General features: G+C 38.4%; 1 protein-coding gene across 1 annotated transcript in view; it reads right to left on the bottom strand.

Moving 5' to 3' along the window:
• cntnap2a (contactin associated protein 2a) overlaps positions 1-16,034 on the bottom strand; it is a gene marked incomplete at both ends in the record, with an annotated part of 342,587 nt that overhangs the window by 76,590 nt on the left and 249,963 nt on the right. The gene's annotated exons all lie outside the window — the stretch shown is intronic.

The following is a 16,034-nucleotide window of genomic DNA, read 5'->3' as shown; positions in this document are numbered from 1 at the left end:
AGAGTGAAAATAAGGGATGGTTCACAGTTTTATATTGGTACATTTGAAGCTATTGGATGGGTCAGAATGGTGAGAAGATAGAAACAAAGCTCATACTCTTATAGTGGAATTACCAAGTTTTACTTTAATCAAACACTGAGTAATTAAAAAAAAAACAAAAAAAACAAACAGGACAAAAAAAGGTGTCGACTAACACTTTCACAAAGACTCCAGAACTTTTGGGAAGTGAATAAAACAAGTTTAATCACTGATCTTCCTACAGCAATCGCACAGAAAAAAAATCTTGACTTTAAAAAAAAAAGTATGAAATGATGTCCCACGAGACTTTATTTAGAATTCATGAACACCTCCTTTTTAAGAGCTCATATTTTCCAAGGGGAAGAACAGTTTTTGAAAATATGGAAAGATGAAGATTCAGCCGTGGCGTTTGCCTAGTAAACACAAACTAAAGAGGATTAGGATTATGTAAAGCATGAAGATGAAATGGCATTTATTAGCATTCAGCAAAACTAAAACCTGACATGACTAGCTGGTGTTTTGCTGTTTTTTAAACATTCATCATAGCTTTTTCTTGCACTGTGTTATGGGCACTGTAGACTGGAATGGCTCAGTAAGTCCACTGATCAATCACGCTGTCAGGTAAATTGATTAATATTAAAATAATCCTCAAACACCTCATGCAGATCCAACCACGGTTCATACATCAAAGTGCAGCAATGAGGTGCGTATTTTTGCTAAAATGACTGTATTTCTGTGTACATGCACTCACAATATGAATTTAAATTTCTTTTATATTGCTTTGACATAAAACTGAAATTCTCTCTTGTGTCAATCAGTTCCCAAAGAAGCTGTTGCAGGATTTTAGCTTTGTATTTCTCATAAAAGGACAAGTCCTGCAGACAGCTGGTTTCTATGTTCATCTTTTCAACACTTTGCTGTCAGATGCATGATGGATTTCAGGCTTTTATCCTTTCAGACATTTTTTTTTTTTTTTAAAAAGTTGGTCTTTTTTTTTTTTCCCCCTTTTTCCTCATTTGTGGTACAGCTGTGCTGCAACCCAAACAACTGCTACTTTATTTCCACTTTTGTCTCACTCTCAAGTGGCACAGTCACAATATATCCATCAAGTCATATACAAGGTTAAAAAAATCCTATCAAAGTGTAAAAAAATCACGTGGAGAAAAGCATGTCAATGTTCAGTTCTGATTCTTGACTGTGTTTTTGTCACCCTTTGCCATGTAGTTCCTGTGAATACTAAAACACTTGAAATGTGGAGATTTAGCCTTACTTGTGGAGTATCCTTGATGATGTATGACTGTCAGTCATGGTAAAAATCACTGAAGCTACAATATCAGAATATTCTGGCCTTGAAAGTCTTAAGTACATAGCATAGTACCGCTGGTTGCCGGCGAAGCGAACTATCACCATCGCATCAGCCTTGAGAACTTTTTGCAGGCATTTATTAGAGACTAAGACACTGAAAGCCACAGCTTTGTGAAAAGAAAGTTGGGTGATTTTTGACAGCACAGACATTTCAGAGGTATACAGGGTGTCTTTCAAAGGAGAACAAAGAATAACCTTTGACACTCTTTTTACATCCAACCAGCTACATTCTTCTCCTCAGCTTTATTTCCACCCTGCCCTTTGTTTGCTGTCGATTCACAGGTGAAGAGGCTGACCTCAGCATACCAGCCACTAACCCATTGAGCTTTTCCCCGAGCACACATACAGCAGGCAACCTTCTCTATCTTATTCTACCTCTCTTACACACTCTCTGTTTTCAGCTTTGTCTGCTCTTTCCACTTCTTTGGTATTCCCCTCTCCCCATACCCCCATTCCCTTTCCCCCTCTTTCCCTCACTGTCTTGCTGTCTCCATCTAAGCTTGAGTTATTGATTTCTGTAAAGGTTGACTACGGCTGCCACTGAGCCTAACACTTTTTTTTTTTTCAGATTTCACATTCTGTTTCTTTCATTGGCTATATATCTTTTATGCTCTTTTCCACTCGTTATGGTCTCATTCTGGGAAGCCCAACATAAGACAGAGACTTTGAAATGCTGTACGTCTGTATTTCTAAGTTGGATTCCTTAACTGGCACAGAAGAAAATAAGCACATGGCTTGTCTTTTCAGAGTATCCTATTGCACATAAACCCAATATAATCAAATATGTCTGTAACTGTAACCTCCTTCAAAGTTCATCACATTCTTCATGTATCTTTCTGAATAATTTTGAAAAGGTTAGAAGAAATTTCTGCACCGTTATATTTCACCAAGAAAATAAGACATATATAAGAAGACATTTATTCTGACACGTAAACAAGTCAACATCGTGAACAGTCATATGTCACTTATTTGTATGCTGTAGTTCAAAATTTTTTTTTAACACACTAGTCAGTCGTTTATGATGCTTTCCTGCAGATTTTGGAGGACTTTGCTGCATAAATCTGCATATTAATGAAGATAAAACAGACACTGCTGAAGTGGCTGTCACCCATGTCAAAAACTGATCATATAAATATTAATAATGTAGGAATGGCCCTATATAATGTATGCGTGACACCAAATAATTATGTTTAACAAATTATAGCAATTTTGTCTGGTCATCAGGTACTGATGAGTCTCACATTTAAGGTTTGACATTTCTTCATCTTAGTATACCAAGGCATTTTTAAGCTACTTTTTTAGTGATGTGGGTGTGTAAGAGCATCCCAATGCTGCAGAACCAGAACCTGCAGACCCCCCTCAGCAGAGCCCAAACCACCAGTTCATTGGACACACAACCTGGTTGTGTTTACTCAGAAAAGCTTTGCAACTTGTTTTCTTACTTACAAACAATAACTAGCATTTTTAACTGGATCCCGTAAATGGCAGGTAGCCAGTGTAGAGATGCCAACAACGGCATTACATGCTCCTCTGCTTTGTGTCAGCAGACGAGCTGCTGCACTTTGAAGCCATTGGAGACAATGAACAGAGGAATGGTCCAAACTATTACAGAGACTTGCTGTTATCTAATCTGCAGGTAACAAACAAACAAATAACATATTCAAAGCAATGAGCTGGATAGCAGTTAGACTACTACACCCATATGTGTACAAAGTATAAAAGAGCCATCCAGAACGCTTTGAGGTTTTTAACATTTGTTATACAATTAGAAGATAAATGTCCCAGAGCACTATCAACAGCTGGACTAACAGAGTCGTTTTATTTTAATTTAATCTTAAGAAATGTAAGCACATCCACTGATTGTCACTAATAAAAGATTAGGAGTTTGTCTACAGTAAAAGATGAAAGAGATCAAAGACATATAAACAAACAAAAATCATCCATGCCTCAAATCTATGTATTATATCACTTTTATTTACTTCATCATATTGAATTAAAGTAAAATCTGAAGCGATTTTCAACAAAGTGCACATCCATTTTAAGACGTGAAAACTTATTTTTAGCTGCATAAAGGATTGCCCACCTGCCCATCAGTCCCTAACAACCTGTCCTGGTAAACATGTTGACCATTTTGGTAATGAGGACATGGCTGACAGGTGAGGCTGCACCTGGCTTCAGGAAACTCATTACCGAGACTTAATGATGTACCATGTTCCATAATTAAATAACTTTCTGACTCTCTAACCAATTTCCTTGTTTGCTGTGTTGGCCGGGGAGGTGCACGGGCTTTTGGTTTAGTCTGACAGCTAAAATGCACAGTGCCTAAAAGATCTATGCAGCACTCATCAGCAGTGCCAGTGGAAGCTTCTGCAAAGGTTTACAGGAGAACACAAACAGCATGGAAATGGAATAAGAGAAGAGGAACATCACTGCAGAAGCTGGAAAGTCTGAAAATTCAGTGTAATGAGCATATGCATATTTTTATTTTTCTCTCTTTAATGAGCAACATTTTCCCTTACTTAAGCTGCAGACGCTGGGACCAGTTTCCATAAATTAGGGAGCTGTGAGTGAGCAACTGTGTGTGTGTTTTTAGAAACAAACTGCAAGCGTAATTGTGAAGCAAGTGACTATTATGATCTCATAGTTTTTAACACCAACAACGAAAAATTAAATGCTTGATGGATTTAATCATTTCATGATATATCTGCGTATTAAAGTAGGCTGTGTGCCCATTAAAACCTTACATTTACTGGAATCATTATCAGTTTATCTACTCCAACTATCAACAGTGTTTAAAAAAGAGCAAAATCCAGAAAATGTGTAAAGTAATTGAAGAAAACTTGAGAATAATTCATTTCCTCATCCATCGAGTGCCACCATTCCACAATGGAAACCTAGTGTTTAGTTCAAGGAGGCTCAGAGAATTCTTCAAGGTTAAGAAAGCTGAGACACAACCATCACTGGACGAGACCGACCATTTAAACACACACTACAGAACTTTTGCCATTTTCTCCATCCCTATCGATGGCTAATTCGGCATCCACCTTGCATCTTACCTGACCTGTTAGCTCCCTCCAGCCAGCAAGAGATGATTTTACAATGACTTTTGTTTTGTCCCTTTCTCTAATCTTCCTGTGTTTCTTTGCACAATCAGCAACGATGCGTGTTTAAAACAGCCACGTCCTTATTATACCGCAAAACTAAACTCTGCTGCAACATCATGTCGCGTCCCAGATGTGAAAGTTCGGTTTTCAGCCTATTGTGTCTCAGCTTCGGGAGGCTGCTGGGTGGCAGCAGCTCTAAAAATGATCGATGTCACTGTGTCATCGAACAAGTCGGGGACCTGGAGTTTTAAGGTTGAAAAGTTATGTAATGCATCTTTAAAATGTTAATATTGGGCCAAGAAATACCTGAGAAAAAACGTTATGAGAAAGGTTTTAGGCAGCCAAAACTAAAAGGCTTTTTGATGGAGCAGATGAATCGTCTCAGATCATTGCACAAGATAAAATCCACAGTTTTCAAATGTATATTAGATGAGATAAAACATTATGTACTAAGCAACATACATAACAGTTCAGTCAGACTTGATATATTTATATTTATTATGTGAAGTTTGTCAATACGCTCCTCACAGATCCCCATCTCCATGTCCCAAACAGGAAGCTTTGTGTGCAGAAAGGTCCTCCAAGACATCCAGTAAAGGATCCAAGGTTAATTCTAATAAGACTCGACATAACTCTAACAGTTGGACCAACAGTTGGTCTTTTTTTATTTTTTTTATTTTAAAGAAAGATAAATGCTAATGTGTAAAGTTTGGCTCTAACTTTAGTGCTTGCGATTGCAGACTCAAGACAACAACATCTTAACTTGGGATTGATGGCACCGCCGCTGCAGGAGGGCTGCCAACCTGCTGCTCTGTCTGCGTTTGTGAGTCCTTCAGGATTAATAATCTATCTATCTGTCTGTCCTTCTGTCTGTCTGTCTGTCTATCTATCTATCTATCTAAACCACATCAGTCAAAGTTTAGGGATATTTTCTAAATGAAGACACTAAAAAACAATATTTACTGTTAATGGTGACAAGCCTAAACAGAACTGGATGCTAAGCTAGTTTAAATATGCAAGATTTTTTAGTTAGCATCAATTCAATGTAAGATTGAATGAACAGGTGCTTGATGTTGCAGATCCTGGCCTTTATAGAGTGACAGGAGAGAGAGAGAGAGAGAGAGAGAGAGAGAGAGAGAGAGAGAGAGAGAGAGAGATGCTGTGCCAGTTAATGAGGGAGAGAATGACTGAGTCAAAGTTTGCTTGTCCAGTCTCTGCAGAGACGAGTGTATGATGAATACACTTCAATCATTCTGAGACGGGCCTTCACCATTTGTTGGAGCTGTCGGACAGTTATCAGGGCTCACTGCAGGTATCTGGAGAGAAGACCTCGTCCATAATTGAATATTGAGTTTTGAAATGTCACATAAATTCGTCCATCTAAATTTCACAAAGGAAATCCCCACTGGCACGCAACATGTAGATGCTTGACGGTACCCATCAATCCAAAGTTGAAGTTTATGTCAATAGAGACGCTTTGCCCACTTTTAACGAGGTGCACATAAGCCAACTTTAATGTGAGACCGCACTGCATGAAGACCACAGTTCAATACTAATATTTGACTCTTTTAAAATATCCCTTTTACTTCTTGGCTTTACTCACTGTATACCTGAGATAAAAATTAAGTGGCATACACTTAACATTATATGATGCTCCTGTTTTGTTTTTTTTTTGTCTTTTAGGTACTGCAGTTATTCTTTGAAAGCTACTTTGGAAACATAAAGAGGCTTTCACTTTCAAACCCCTGCTGAGTAACCTTTATGTTTGCCTCAGGACTTGCCTGGCAATTTCACGGACAAAGTTTAAGCTTTATCAAAAAGATAAATCAAAAAAGACAAATCAAAATGTGGCTAGATGTTAAGTGTATCTTTTAACTTTGCTATGCATGCATGCATGCGAAATTTCCAAAATCCACAGTTTTTTCCTCCTTATTCTTTAAACGCTTTCACCTTAAAGTATGTACATCCAAGGTCTAACTCCTCCACAGTGGGTTTGAAGTGAGGAAAATGGAGCTCTATTCTATTCTGGCGCAATCATGCTTTGACCTGGTTAATGGAGGCAGCATACCCCAGGGCAAGATGTAATCAGGAAGACAGTTAATAAAATGAACAAGTCTGCTTTACTGATCTTACTAATGTCCCTGACCTTCCCCGTGGGACACTGCTTACACACATGCAAGCTTACCGTATTTTCACGACCATAAGGCGCACATAAAAGTCTTCTTCAAAATGTGCGGCGCGCCCAATAGTGCAGTGCGCCCTTTGTGTGCGTGTTGTGTTTGTTGATGGTGTAATCGGACGTAGTAGAGAACACCATGAGAACGTTAAAGGGTGAAGCGTGGGCGTTGATCGCATATATAAGAACAGGTATGTGCGTTATGCAGAACAACCCTGAAAATGGCAAAAAGACACGCTTATGAAGCACAGTTTAAACTGAAGGCAATCAACTACGCCAAGCAACGTGGAAATCGAGCAGCCGAGAGAGAATTTAAGATTAATGAATCGATGGTTCGCAAGTGGAGGAAGATGGAAAACGAGCTCCGACAGGTAAAGAAGACGCAGCTGAGTTTCCGTGGACATAAGGCAAGGTGGCCCGAGTTGGAGGACAGACGCTTGGGCTAACGTGTCTGCTGGCACTGTTGTCCGCGCTTTCGGAAAAGCCGGCATCATTTCAGAGGAACCGCACGGCACGGAAAGTGACTGACAGTGAAGAAAGTGAATCTCGCATGTTTGCTGGAGATTTAGCGCAGCTGTTCAATTCAGAAACAGAGGATGAGGACTTTGATGGGTTTGACTGATGACGATTACCGGTAAAAAAAAAATGTGAGTACCAAACTCAGTTTTGGTCCCGGTCTATTTTTAAATACACAACTTGTGTGCTTGTTTTATCCGTGTGTTTTACCATGCCCGCGCCTATTGATGATTGATTGATGATTAAAAAATGTTATTACTTTGTAATCAATACTTAAAGCACAACCAAACTCGGTTTTGCTCCCGCTCTATTTTTAAAAAGGCATACTTGTATGCTTGTGTGCATTGAGAATGTTAAAGGGGGAAGTGTGGGCGTGGATTGTACCGGTATATAAAACCCGCGCCGTATGGTCAGGTGCGCCTTGTGTATGTGTTAAATACAGAAAGGGCGCACATAACTGAGACTGCGCCTTTTAGTACAGTGCGCCTTATGATCGTGAAAATACGGTACACTTGCACATGCTTGTGCCCAGTTGCTGCATGCCTCATATACACTCATTCATGACCATACAAGCAAGAGTTCAGTTATTGAATATTTCTTTCTTTCTTCTTCTTCTTTTTTTTTTTGCATTTTATAGAAAGTTTTAAGGCCCCATTTGTTTCTGTCCTCGCATTCCACTAACAAATGTACGGGATTGTCTTTGCACGAAGGTCACACATATCAACTCTGGGGTCACAACTATGTTATACGCCGTCAGCAATGCTCTATAATGGCTGCCAGATCAAACATGCATGTTACTGAGTAATGAGCTATATTTGCCAGAGTAAAACTGTGAGCACAGAAATATAAAAGTAGATCTTTGAGGGAATGTTTGAGTGTTAATAACCATAAATACAGCTGCACAAAAATTAACAGGCCCTCAAAGGAAAACACCTTTACTGAAAATGAAAAACGACAGAGAAAATCAAAACATGTCCACAGTATGTGGAGATGTGACTCATGAAAGTGACTCTACATTGGCCCTGTCATTACCTGTGGGGATTTATATTAGTGCTTGTCAGCTCACGTTTCCAATTAACTGCTGTGACTTGCTATTTGACACTTTCTGTAGTCAGGATACAACATCTCCTTTTCTTGTTACATCTGGCTGACACTATTCTTAGTTGAAATCACACACAAGGTATGTTTCTGTGCTTCATCTTTTTAATATTGGTTTCTCACTTTACTTTGCTTACCTCTAAAATGTTCAAACAGGGTTTTCTTTATAGGGAATTTTAGCAGTATTAATAAGACTGCAACTTAGTTTTTAAATTATATAAGTAATGAAGGAAAAACATTAGTAGTCCTTCAGAGTACACACAATCTTATGCTACATGAAAAAGCATAATTAGAAATGACTAACAATGACCTAAACGCTGAAATTCTTCACTAACAAAACAAAGAGGAGAGAAGTTTTAAAGGTTATCTTTAGAGTTTTCCATTTAGATACATCTTCTATCATTCTACAACATAATATAGAAATAACTGCAGTGTGTACCTACACACACACTCTGTAGCTCTCGTCCAATATGCCGACAATAAGCGTAATGATAGATCCCATTCACTCTGCAGTCATAACTTTATGTTATTACCAGGTTGGGGACACCCTCGGCTTTTCTCCTCTGTGGGTTGCACTTCGCCCACTTGGTGGATTACAGCAATACATCAAGACGCTTGCAGCTAAATGAAAATGCAATTCCTAAGGGCGCTTGAGGGAAATACAAGATGAGTGGTTGGGAATGATCTCATGCTGGAACATGATCACTGGCTGCTAAACTGAAGTTCTGTCCTGACCTGAAGCTGTGACATTCCCAAATGGCAAAGCCTCTGTCATAATTCCTGGAGGTCATTCCTGGGATGTCATTTCCATATAAATGATAGTTATAGGTCGTGCTCTGCGTGCAGTGGTCCTTGGGGTATGGTGCAGTATTGCCGACGCAGTATCACTGTCTGACATCTTTTAATCAAGCGCATGAATGCATGCAGGCACAACAAAATGAATACAGTCATTAGATTGACATCAGGCCACATGATGCAGACAGTGATGGAGTCAAACACGATTGGCAATACAAACGGTTATTGACATATGATTACTGAGCTTCAGAATTTGTAAATGTTGCCAGAAATACAGAATAAGTATTCAGGGTTTGAGAGAATAATTATCTGAATGGGCTGTTCATGAATAAAAAAAAAAACAAAAACAAGTTGGTGGTATAAAAAGCTTTTTTTGCAGATTAGAAAAAAACATTGAAAGATGAATGGCTGAAAGCCATTAGTCTCAGGAAAAAAAAATACACAAAACAAAATAATTGCAACAACCTTCTAAAAACATTTCATACATATTCAAAGACAAAATGAGAAATATGCATAAATGATTTTATTTGCTTTGTTGCATCTTTTTCTAGATGACATCTACTATTGCTGAACCATGTTAACATAATAAACCAAGATGCTTCCTTAGTAAATGTTAGTCTGCTCAGTCTATGCATACAAATGATATGACAGAAAACTAAAGAAATATTGGAACATTTCTAAAAGTAAAATTAGCTTATTATCTGAATCTATTTTTCTTTCACTGACAGCATAAAACTAATATTCTTTGACCTATTCATTAATATGTTTAGAAAGGTCTGTTAAAGATTGAATTTCACATGGCTTAAACAGCCATTTATTTATTATCAGTAGGCACTCAAAAACCTTGCATAAATCTAAGTTTTTCCATAACTTTAGAAAATGCAACTTGGTTTTTCCTGATACAGCTTAGTTCAAAAGCATTTCTTAGAAACTTAGTCTGAACAGATCTCAAAGTTAAAGCAGCAGTCTAGTCTTTTAGTAAGATGCTGAGTGTTAATGTGGCACCGATTCACACACTCACACACACACACACACACACACACACACACACACACACACACACACACACACACACACACACACACACACACACACACACACACACACACACACACTCTTATGGTTTCTATGGTCTTGAATCAAACCAAAAGTAATTTTGACTTTGAATTCAGAAGTTGCTTTTAAAAGAAGGTGATGCACATATCTTGACAACAGAACAGTCTTTACACACTTAGACATCAGCACTACCAGCATGATGGGAATATGCAATCAGGAATGTGGGACATTCTGTAACCACATGCGAAAAAGCTCAACATTGGAAATATTTGCCAGTCCACTGTTGTAGATTTGAACATTGTAATGGTTTGTTCTCCTGAACTACTCTCTCCAGCATTGAAGCTTGATAAATTAATTGATCCTTCTGGCTTTTCTGCCTACTGGAGGACTATGCAATCTAAAAACAAAGTGCACTTTCATATGTTTTCTCCATAAATTGATGCAAAAAACGCTTGGAGGTATTTTTTTTTCCTCACAAAAGCATTGCATATTTGGAAAGCACTTTTTGTCCATCCCATGTCTCAATTTCAATGAACATTGCAGTGCATTTTCTTGAACATGCCCTTGACTTTATTCTGCTAAAAGCGTCTACACAAGCACACTGTCAGCTTCCCACATCCTAGTTGCTTTTTTTTTCCTTTTTGTCTGCTTCATCATGTTGATTTTTAGCACCCTCCGCCAGCACCTTTTATGCTGTTGCAGTGTCTTTGTTTGCCTTCTTGGTTTGTGCAATCTTGAACTTAATGGAAGAAAGAAAGGCTTATATTTAAGCCTTTAACAACTTGATTTCTTGGTGAGCATCAGGGTCTTCTGAACTGAACAGAAAGGGGCATACTGTGTACACAGAAACATGTTCTTTAGCACACACACAAACATCCAGTGTGCATCAGAACGATAGAAATATTCATTCGTATACGTCAAACAGAGTGTTTTGTAAGACACTGAGCCGTGGCAAGCAAAGGTGATGGACTGTCATGACCTTCAGGGTTGTTGGCAGTAAACAGTGAGCAGGAATCGGGCTGCACACAGAGACAGTGACAGAGAGAGCTGCAGTAATTGGACGGAGGGGTGATATAAGAAAGGAGAAACACTGACATTAAATCACACTTGTGAGTTTTGGGAGCTGAATACAGCAGATTTGTTACTAACAAGACTCAGCAACACACAACTGATGCTCTATAGCAACTTCTTTTTATAATCGCCACTCCAATAAGCCTTTGTGAATTCAGCCGCGTATTGCATTGAGAATATAGACAAAGAATCCAGGGAACACAGAAAAATTAAAGATTCTCTGCAAGTCATTATATTCTGTATGTGTTTCCTGACTTTCTGGACTTCATGGTACATCTAACTTTTCTCAGCTTTTCTGTCCCTTTGTTACACAGGGAGCATAGTGCTGGAGAGAAAGGCTAATGTAGCATAACCGAGAAGCCAACTGTACAACTCGCTTCCTCTTTCTTGTTTTGTTTTAAGTGCTTCCTTCTTTTCTTCTCTCTTATTACATTTCTGTCACACTCTTTTCTTGTTGTCTTTTCAGAACTCCATTCCTCATTTTCTGCTTTCACACTCCCACCTCTGTTCATTCTCTCTCCCTCTGCAGTCCATTTGGCAGCAAGAAACATGACCTCTCACTCTGGCTGAAATCCCTGATTTTTTTTTTTTTTTTTTTTTTTTGCAAAGCAACAAACAAATACAAATTCTAGCACAGACACACTGTCCTGTGCACACAAATGCACATCCCACCCAAATCCCAAATGCTATTTTCAACTGTTTTGGAGCTGGGAATAGACAGGGGCTTATTGAGATGAAGCATGGAACCTCAGGGGTGACAATGTGGGCATGATTGTCTGCTCTACTGGCATCCTCTTCTTTGAAACTCTACAGAAACCAAACCACAATAGAAACCTCAGCTAACCACCGAGGGAGATGGAAAAAGAGAACAGCGTTTCAATTCCCTGCCTTTTACAATCCATCACAACCCTCTTATTGCAAACGAAGTGGTTAAGTTATCACTCTCCAGAACAAAAACTGGGAATTTTCAGTCAAGTTGTTTGAATAAGTTAGTTGTTGTTTGGTATAACTTAACATTTTCTTGAAGATTGATTTATTATGCTTCTACTGGGATTGAGAAAGATATCTATTCCTGCCCAAATAAATCAGTTAAAACAAAACGGGGACTTAAGAGTAAGAAAAGATAATACTGATTAAAATAAGTAGCTTTAAAGAGATCAAAGTTTTGCAAATTTTTCTGGAGCTTGTAAATTTTTATTGATCAAAATTACACTTCATAATACTCCTCAAATGACTTATAAATACTCTTATCAAGAAGCAAGATTGATCTTACCAATGACTGATATAAAATCATACTGCTTATTCCAATTCAGGGTCGCAGGGGGGCCATAGAGCCTATTCCAGCTCTTAGCAGGCGAGTTGCAGGGTACACCCTGGACAGGTTGCCAGTCCATCACAGGGCCAACACAAAGACACAACCATTTACACTCACATTCACTCCTCGGGAGTATTTAGAGCAAGCAATTAACATAACATTCATGTCTTTGGATGATGAGAAGAGGTCGGACCTGGAGAGAAACCACGCAGTGAGATTTGTAGGGTAAAAGTGATACAGAATTAACCTTTCAACACGCTGCCGGCGCATTCATGCGTCCAATTTGCGCATGAATGCGCCAAAATACAGTAACACAGTTCACTGTTGGTGAACTTGCAGAGCCATATTTAGAAGACAATGATGTGTCTGAAGGGGAATGTTTGAGCTATTCTTCAATGAAGAGATCACCGCTCTGTTCGTCCGCGAGACTAATCGGTATGCGGACCAAGTAAGAGATGCAAAGGGGGACAGAGCAGGACGATCGAGTCGTGTTGGTTTTGAAACAGGTAGGCATAATTTTTTTCCTGTTTGTGAAAAAGAATGCAGTTTTATCAGGAAAAAACATAATTTTATATGCAGTGTGATGAAGGTTAAACATACCCAAACACCTTTCACCTGTTTTTTGGGACATTAAGGAATCAACATGGCCTTAAAAGAGGTTTTTTGTGGCATGAAAGCAAACCTTTAAATATAAATATATTTTATATAATTGCTTAGACAATGCTTAGTGCTTATTCACACACACACAAATGTTATATAAATATTTAAGCGCAAGATAAAACAGCTTTGCAATGAATTACACAAAGAGAAACAGTCCCGAGGAGATGCGGTGTGTCACCCCTTTGCTACCATAGTCACACTAGATTATGGGATTCTGTTAGCTTGCCTGGGTTATAGTACTGGAAACACTGTGGGGCAGTGAGCCCTAAAAAGGCAGCAGATCTCCCAGAGCCACAGGAATCGAGGGTCACAACAGATGATAGCAGATTTTAACACCACAGGATGGCCCTAGGCAAACTGGGAGCCCCAGTCAAATACCCTTTGATGGTAACACAGACCATGCAGGTGCATTTTCAAACAGATAAACTCTGTGATACCCAAATTGGTCATGCTCATAGGCTGATGATGACTCTCACACACTTTCAAACATACCCAATGTGTCCTTTGCATGGCTTGAATTTCAACAGATTGTCAAACATCTGGGTAAATCACTTTAACCTGCTTCTTTAGTATCAAGTGAGTGAAAACTGCTCTAAAACAACAGAAGTTGTGATCTCTATGGGAATCTAACAATGGATCTGATGTTGAGGTGTTGTGGAGAGAAATGGTTGATGCTACAACCTGGAGCACCCTGAAGGTCCCACCATGACATGTCAGGTTCTTTGAAAATGAAACTGTGCTTACATCCTGTCCACATTTGCATGCACAAAGGTGCCTTTATATCAAACTGTGAATCTAATCTCAGTTTACAGCTCACCACATGGCATGAGTCTTCCAGTGCACACTGAAAATGGATTATGATAATTCTATAACTGCCTCCCAAGAAGCAGTCGTGAGAGGTTTCATGGAGACATCAGCAGCCTCCAAGCTACCTACAGAGGTGCACAGCAGGAGACATCATTAGAGAGTTCGAATATCACACACTTTTGCACAACCTCTCATTCTTTTTTCTCCCTATTCTTCCTATGCTTTGCTGCACTTTATTAAGTATTCTTTTCTTCTGTTGTGTCTGTCTGGCCTGTTAAATTTGGACAACTTCAGCTCTTATTTGACTGTGAAAACACACACACAACCATATAGAAAGCCATAGTATGTTTTGAAACAGGTGAAAGCTTGGTGACAAAATCAAGTCCTGTTGCAGTGCATGTATTAAGTGTGCAATGTTGCTGACAACCAAAACAATAAAAAACCCATGACTTCACATTAAAGTAGAACGGATGGAGAGACAAGCTGCATTTCTAGTATCTCTGGCAATAGTATTTTTCTGTGTTGTGATGGTGTGCTATTTTCCAGTCCATAAGTCACAAAAATGCACTGTCTACCACACACACATGGTCTCAGTGAGGAGGTTTTGACTCACATACAACTGAAAATAAAGTGCACACATAAAAAAAAGGAGTGAAACAGTAGTGAGACTGGGGCAAAGGGTGAAAGAAGGTGAGCCAAAAATGAATGTGTATCTAAACAGGTGAACAACAAAACAGTGTAAAAGTCATTTAATTGGAAACCACCTTTACATTTTCTCACATCAATAGAACCAAACTGGAAGAGCTTGCCAGGTTTTGGGCGAGGACTGACTTATTTGTCGTATGTTTTCACATAAAATGTAAGTATGTGAAAGCAAATAGTACACAGCAAGAAACTTCAAGGGAATGTTGAAAATGAAAAAGAGTGAATTCCTGCTAGACTTAAAGCAAAGTGAAAGAACAAAACACAGATAAAGGGGCACATTATTTGTTTATAGAAAAGGTTAATAATGTAAGATGCATTTCATTGTCAAAGTAATGCAAGTTGAATGTTTTATCAAAACAAAAAGGCAAACAAAAAAGAGCAACATAAATATATTATTTTAAAAGTACAAAATAATTTATTCAGACAATAAATTGTTGTCAAATTGGGTCTTTCTGAAAAATAAAGGGCAACGTTATCCTCGTCAGCAGTGTCAAAATTTAGTTGACACCGTTCTTACGTGATGATAATGAGATGGTAATGAGCTAAACATGGCTCTTTGGTGACTAAAACATGACGAGACGTGCGTGAGTTTTTTTTTTTTTTTCTTTGACGAAATGAGACTGAACGAATTTATTTATACCAACAATCACCACACTGATAGTCTTTAGCATTTAAATTATAACATGTCCTGTTAACATGACATATACATACAATGTTACTTTACTACTAGTTTATGATACTTTTTATTATAAGTTTAAAGTTTTTCTCATAACTGAAAATGGGCTGCTAACTGCAGACTAAAGTTAACTTGATTGTGTTGACATCAAGTCATTATGTGTGACTGTTTTGTGTAGTAATGCAGGGAATTTTGATTGGGCAGCAACTGGAATGTGTCGTCATATCACCCCATGTTTGTGTGACTGTCTGAAACAGGAAGGGAAATGTAACATTTCAGGCCTGTTGTTGTTCTCCATGTGTCCAAATGAACAGTCCACCTGGCTTTTGTAACGTTAGCAACTTGTTTAGACATATTTACATTCATTGAGAGTATGGCCATCATTTCCTTTGCTAGAGTTCTGTCAGTGTGTTGCTACATGTTAAAGACACATTAATAACTATCTGAACTTGAAACTTTGCAGTCTGGACTTGTTTGAAATCTGCTATGTGCATTTCTGGAGCTATTGCTGTCCAGCAGCATGTTGGGCTTGAAAACACAGTATACAACTGGTTATCATGCAAAAGTGTGAAGGTTCATTGTTGTTTCATGAACTACAACACATGAGACAAACTATCAAACCATATTTCAATTTCCAATATTACTTACTTATTGGCCAAAAATAATTTAAAA

Source organism: Telmatherina bonti (genome assembly GCF_933228915.1).
Source record: "Telmatherina bonti genome assembly, chromosome: 20".
Classification (NCBI taxonomy): domain Eukaryota; kingdom Metazoa; phylum Chordata; class Actinopteri; order Atheriniformes; family Telmatherinidae; genus Telmatherina; species Telmatherina bonti.
Note: the sequence above shows the minus strand (reverse complement) of the source record. Positions and strands in the feature narration are given on the sequence as shown.